The sequence below is a fragment of the Nicrophorus vespilloides genome, unplaced genomic scaffold (genome assembly GCF_001412225.1).
Source record: "Nicrophorus vespilloides isolate i.1.1-1 unplaced genomic scaffold, Nicve_v1.0, whole genome shotgun sequence".
NCBI classification, from domain to species: Eukaryota; Metazoa; Arthropoda; class Insecta; order Coleoptera; family Silphidae; genus Nicrophorus; species Nicrophorus vespilloides.
Window position 1 is genome coordinate 26,641 of NW_017096786.1, and position 7,267 is coordinate 33,907.

A 7,267-nucleotide genomic window follows, 5' to 3' on the forward strand; every position below is an offset into this window, starting at 1 on the left:
CTAGACTCATATTAGTTCTAGTGTAATTCTTGTTTGTTAGCAACTGGAAGCTAGATTAAGAACTCAATCATCTAAGTGTTAAATACAGCGACTTTAATCTAGACTTTAGCATAAAACCCACCAGGACTCCACATCGACAAAACTACAAATTATTACACAGTGTTGAGAGATATTCCATCCTGGGACGAGACAAGTTAACAATTGATGAAAGGGGCTAGAGTTTTCTATTGGATCTTCGAGGGACACATTTAGAAAGTTAACCACAGCCACAGTTGATGATTAAAACAATTGTATTAATTTTCATATAATTAATATTTGTTAATAATTCTAATAATAACAATATTTGCAGCTTCTATAATAAATTTACTTAAAATTATTACAAAATGTCTTTTGCTTTGTTAACAAAATATTGTTTGTAGAGGGGATGGACAATAATTCCTTGTACAGCATTTTTTTTCTGTAAGTAAGATTATATAAATATGTTTTATTTGTATCAAATTCGCGACATACGACATTTTGTGAGACAGAAAAATATAAGGTTAGATGATGATGAGTATTAACATTACCACCGAATCCATATTAGATCAAGAAAATGGAATCATTTTTCATTCCATTGATCTAGTACAGGTCTCCCGACTTACGAACTCTCGGACTTACAAACAAAATTCTAGAAGCTCTAACTTGTTACAAGAAGATATATAGTGATAAAAAAATTAACTGTCCAAAGAAAAATGCAGGAAGATTGTTTTGTTGCACTTATTTATTTTGTCGTTTCTTATGAAATAATTGTGATGTCTACATTGAAAATTATTTTGTTTATTTTCGGACCCATATAGCAGAATCTTTATGTAAAGAAGGAAAACGAACTAATATTAAGAAAAGATAACGACCTTCATCATCTCTTATGAAGTATATGATAAAACTAAGAAAAAGGGCTCAACAAATACTCTTCCTTCTAAAAATGTACGATTAACCAATTATCCAAGAGATTAAACAGCATTGTAAAAAAAAACAGGTGTATTTTGTGACAAATGTAAATTTAGTTTATGTCTAAACAGAAATATTAATTGTTTTCAAGATTTTCATATGAATTGGAAATAATTGATTGAATTAAATAAAAGTAGTTTAAATGACGATTTTGTTAAATGTGATAAAAATCATACCCTAACTGAGGGCAGTAAAAAATCAAAGAAAATATTTTTTAAATTTAAATTAGTAAATTGCAAATTTTGTTGTTGTTCTTTGTCGAATGTGAACTGTGTCAGGGAATGATGAGTTGTTTGGATTTTGTCCACATAATTTTAATTTTTTTTTTTGGCGATTTGCACTACAGCACCTGGCTGCATTCGACTGTCCTGACCCCGCCGATCCCCGTGCAATTGCTGGGGGCATCTGCAATTGTTTTCCAATTAGGGGGTTCAATGGATTCAATCATTTCCTAATTAAATTCGACGCTTGGCCCCAAATTAGGATTGCGGTCACGTCGGATGCCCGGACAGTTTATACAAACGCACCGCCGCTTATTACATAATAATGACATTCAATTTTACGCGACGCCAATTAATTACCTATCAATTGGAGCGCCGCGGGCGGGCGGGGTGGTGAGGCGACGCGCGCGAACTACAGGCTCTGAAAACATCCCCTTCCCTACAACTGAAATCCTAACAGCCGCCCACTCGGATCATTAATTTCATTACTGCATTAGCGACACATGAAAACATTGGGGAGGCGCGCGGGAGGACGGACTCGGATTTCCAAAGCGCGCGCATAAAAAGCGGTAATGGCATTTTCAAAAAGCAATTAACAACTCTTGCAACGAGCAACAAATTAAAAAAAAAAAGTCGCGGAATAGTGACTTTTTAATGCCGACACTTGCGATTCGATAAAATTTATTAAAATAATTTGTAATTTAAAACAGACTTTTTTTTACTTTAAAATCGCATTTATATGCTAAGTTTTTGTTTATTTTGTAAACTTTACTCCGAATTAGCAATGACTGTACTATAAGTAATGTGTACTTTATGTAAGGTAAAGTACATTTCCTATTAAAATTTATAACTATGTATATTTTCGAAAATAATTAATATTTCGAGATACACCAATACCTCACATAGTACGGATCGATTCAATATCCCGGATTGTTTGAAACCGGACTAATCATAGAACTTCAATTTCCAGTTTAAAAGCGGACTAACCGAGTACAGGTAAACGTCGGTTTACAAAAGTCGTCGCAAATCGAATCGGCGTAAAATGAACCCATATTTACAGTGAGGTATCTATAGAATGGGTCTATATCGAAAGCCCGACAACCGAAATCCCGTCTATTGATATCCCGACGTTCGAAATCCCGACTGTATCGAAATTCAGTCGGGGTTCTGTATTAAAATCCCGACAAACATAATCCCGGCTATATCGAAAATTTCTACACTAACATTTTAAAATTATTTCGGAGCGAAGTCATCATGTGCAACATTTGTATTATTAATAAGAATAAATTATTAATTTATATAATTTTGTTAACTTAACAATATGAAATAATCACAAATACAATTAGATTACTAATTGTTGTTGTTAATTATTAATAACAATTTAAAAGTCACTACGCTCTGGAATAATTTTAAAATGTTATAGTAGACATTTTCGATATAGTCGGGATTTTGATACAGTCGGGATTATGGTTGTCAGGATTTTGATATAGTCAGGATTTCGAATGTCGGGATTTCGATACAGTCGGGATTTCAAACGTCGGGATTTCGAACGTCGGGAATTTGATTGACGGGATTTCGGTTGTCGGGCTTTCGATTGCCACCGCTATAGAATTTAGTTCTATATAAGTGTAAAATCAGCAATTAGCAAGCGTTATTTCACAGCGGCGTAATTGTGAATAGGCGTAAATCGAACCGGCGCAAAACGACGTTTAATTGTACTTTAAAACCACATAAAAATAAACAGCACAAAAAAGATCTATAATTTATGTTTAAAAAAAAATAATTGTATAATTGTTTTATTATTTGCTGAATTAAAAATTTAGTTTATTTAGAAATTTTCAAACCGTACTATTGTGAATCCGTGCTCAAGAGGTATGCGAAGTGGGCAACGTCCACAGGCGCATCAATCGTAGGGGCGCCAAGAGCGCAAGCGGTGTCAGATTATCTATTAAGCAATGAGACACGTGAGGCCTCAACTACCCTTAATCCGCTGCTGGGCGCAAGTATTGTTTATTTCTAAAGCAGGGGGCGCTAATTAAATATTTGACTCCTTTGATTTCATGAGGCGGGGGCGCAAATTAGATGTTTAGATGTTGACACAAAACTTTCCGTTGAAAAATATTCATATTTTTTTATTACAATTCAAACCACTTACAATTACTTTGAAAACAATGAATTTGTGTGATCCAATGATAAAGAAATATCTAAATGAACTTACCTGATAATAATTAACTCAGAAGCCACAAAAGTTACACACACTACTTCACATAAAGTTAAGAACTTTCAAGATCAAGAAACGACCGCTGATGTGACATGTGATTGTAGAAGTGATGATGCAACCTTAGCGACATCGTGGATGAAAAAAAGTATAGACTAAATTGGACAGTTTTTTTAAGCAAATTGCATAACGTCTTTGAAACTTGGAAATAAACGAATTGACGTTTACAGAATTATATTTCATGTGATAATACACAATTAAATTTTATACGAATATAACGGTGATTCTGTTATAACTTAAATAAGCAGTTTATAAATAATATAGATATGCAATGTAACGACAGTTGCGTGACTTTCGTTTTGACGTTACAAAAAATTGATAATCTTAGTTGCTGTTCTATGTTTGATGTTGTGACCTCGTCTATTGTTGATTTATTGCCTGCATAATTTTAACGTTAAGTAAATATTGAAAATGAATGGAGTTTTTCTTTTGTAACTCCGTGGGAAACTTCTTTTTTAAATTCAGAAACACTAGGTTTACAAGCATGCAAATTTATATTATACAATAAGCTTGTTTTTCTTTCTTTCTTTCTAAACTGCTAACTATACAAACTATGCCACCCACAATTAACCTCCCCAAACAATTGTAAGATGTATCACCCTTTAGACCTTATCGACAGCGTACATCCCACATGGCAAATTAGCCACTGCCCTTAGAATATTATTCTGTATTCAGGACGTCTTCTTACATATAAGACGACACTTATATTATTTTTAAGTTAGTCCTAGTCTTAGTTAGTCCGCGACTCATGTTAGTCCTAGGAAGAACCCAGTCCTAGTAATAGTTCTAGTTTGATACTACTTTTGACCAGCAACCTATGCTTGTAGCAACTGGAAGCTAGATTAATCACCAGCATCTAAGTGTCGAATCGGCGTAAAATGAAGCCATATTTACAGTGAGGTAACTACAGGGTTTAGTTCTATATAAGTGTAAAATCAGCAATTAATAAGCGTTATTTCACAGCGGCGTTATTCTGAATCGGCGTAAATCGAACCGGCGCAAAACGTACCTGTACTTAGTTTACTCCCCACTTTCCTCAAGAAAACCCTTACCATACAATTGAAGCATCGCCCCTTTTGCTGCGGCGATGTTAATTAATATTAAGTCAAAATACGCGCATTATTCTTAGTAGACTACGCTTGTCCTACTATGTATTTTCTTAAGAATAGAAATGCTATGCATTTTCTTATGAAGAAGGGTGCATTATTCATAGGAGCCTACGAACACCAGATATTTCGATAATAATGTTTAATTTTTTTGTTGTTGCAATAGATATTTACATTTTAACTGTAAATCTCATTAGATTCATATTTTCTCGACATGTAATTGCAAATAACATAATTATCTAATCAAATTAAATCTTATTGTAGAATACCCAACGAACATCAAACAAGCCTATAGGCTTGGAAGCTAGATTAAGAATCACCAGCATCTAAGTGTTAAATAAATACTACAAAGTATTCCAAATTCCATTCCATTCCATTTTGCGCCCCCGACTCAAATCAAAGGAAATATATATCGTTCGTCGTTTTACACCGGTGTTCCGTTCTTACAAAAGCCGTCGCAAATCGAATCGGCGTAAAATGAAGCCATATTTACAGTGAGGTAACTATAGGATTTAGATCTATATAAATGTAAAATCAGCAATTAATATGCGTTATTTCACAGCGGCGTTATTGTGAATCGGCGTAAATCGAACCGGCGCTAAGTACTTACATGTACTTAGTTTACGCCCCACTTTCCTCAAGAAAACACTTACTTGCGCCCCTACAATTGAAGCATCGCCCCTTTTGCTGCGGCGCTGTTAATTAATATTAATTCAAATTACGCACATTATTCTTAGTACATCACAGGCGCTTGTCCAACCATGCATTTTCTTACGAATAAGAGCGCATTATTATTAGTAGCCCACAGGCGCCCTCGCCATGCATTTTCTTATGAAGAAGGGTGCGAACACCAGATATCTTGATAATAATGTTTAATTTTTTTATTGTTGCAATAAATATTTAAATTTTAACTGTAAAACTCATTAGATTCATATTTTCTCGATATGTTATTATAAATAACATAATTATCTAATCAAATTAGTAATTAAATCTTATTGTAGGATACCCATTGCGTAGAAACAAGTTTTAAAAGTGATTGATTTTATTTAGTTCACTTCAATTCTCAACAATACTGCGATTACTGTAATTATTGGAATTTCCATTGAATGCAAATATTGAAGATATGAGTTGCATTCAATGCGAAATAACAATTTATAAATCTATCAGCATTAATAAGAATTTCTTGTTGTTATCTGCAATTATCCCGATTTTTTTTACAAATAAAACGTCTTTGTGCGAATGCTGCGAGAAAGCATTGTGCATCATGGATAATCTCGAGCTAATCTAAAATCGGATTGGAATTACGCTCATCCGGAATTCCATTCAAAATTGCAATTCAAAGCTCACAACAATGAAATCTACTTGTTTCTTTATCGCATAAACAACAATATAAAGAAAATATACTTTTGTCCGCAATGCGTAATGACTTATTTGCCTGTCGCAAATTATGCACGGTGCGGCTTAATTACGATTAAAGAGATTGCGTATAGGAATGCGCATTGACCGTTTCTCTCAATTACTTGCTGGAGACACTCGAATGAATGATGGCTCGTGAGGAAGGACGTGTTTTGGAATACAAGTTTTAAGGATAGTTTCGAATTCCACTTGCTCTGCTCTCAGGATTCGCCCGGATCATCGCACATCTATCTCTCTGTATTAAACGAGATGAGCGCTTCGAAGTTAATCGACGGAGATTAAAGTTTAATGCGGTCGAGTATAAAACGATCTCTGCAGATGGCATTGATATAATTGCAGAATACGTGGCTCGAGTCACAAAACATTTGTCCTCTATATTATCTATATATATATAGCGAATGAAATTGTCCGCAATTGCTTCAAATACAGGTATTTTTCTCTTGCAAACGTTTCTTTGTAAAAAAATCAGTAAATCTATAGAAAATTAGAGTTTTAGATAAATTATTTAGTAAATTTTTATAAAATTATATTATATTCTTATTATATTCTTAGATTTATATAATGAATAAAAAATTAGTGTCTTGTATTTTTTAAATAAAATATTGTAAATTATATTTGTTGAATGAAATTCTTCTTAATTGCTTCAAATACTGGTATTTACTTATATTTCTTGCTATTACAGATGAAAGTTTTTAAGTAGAATCATTATTATATAAAAGTTAGTATTTGTAGTAAAGTATATTTCAATTTAACATGGAATTTTCTAAAGGGATTATAAATTTATAAAGACTTTTTTTTGTCAATATCATCGAACTTTATACTATTACACAGAGATCATACACAGTTTGTTTGGAAAGGAAACGTAATTATATTTTCGCAACTTGTATTGGTTGGAATTTTAAAGGGATCGGGGGGTAGGGTGTGTAGGAAGAAGAAATAATTGGAAAACTAGTCTGGAGGGCACATCATTAGAGTTATCAACTTTATTTCCCGGTGAAATTATTAAAAGTTGAAAACCCGCAGATAAGGTGCAAAAAATCGACGAATTCATCCTGTTTTTAGGGCCTAATTTTCTCCAGATAAGGAACATCTAGAAGTTTTACAACAGCAATTCCTCATATCTAAAATGTTTGATTATCAGAACAGAGAGTTTGTAAAGTATTTCATAATTATAATAAGAATTATCAATAATAATAATTTATGTATTTATGAAGAATTAGCAATGATACAAATATTTAACATTTTCAATTAAAAAAAAA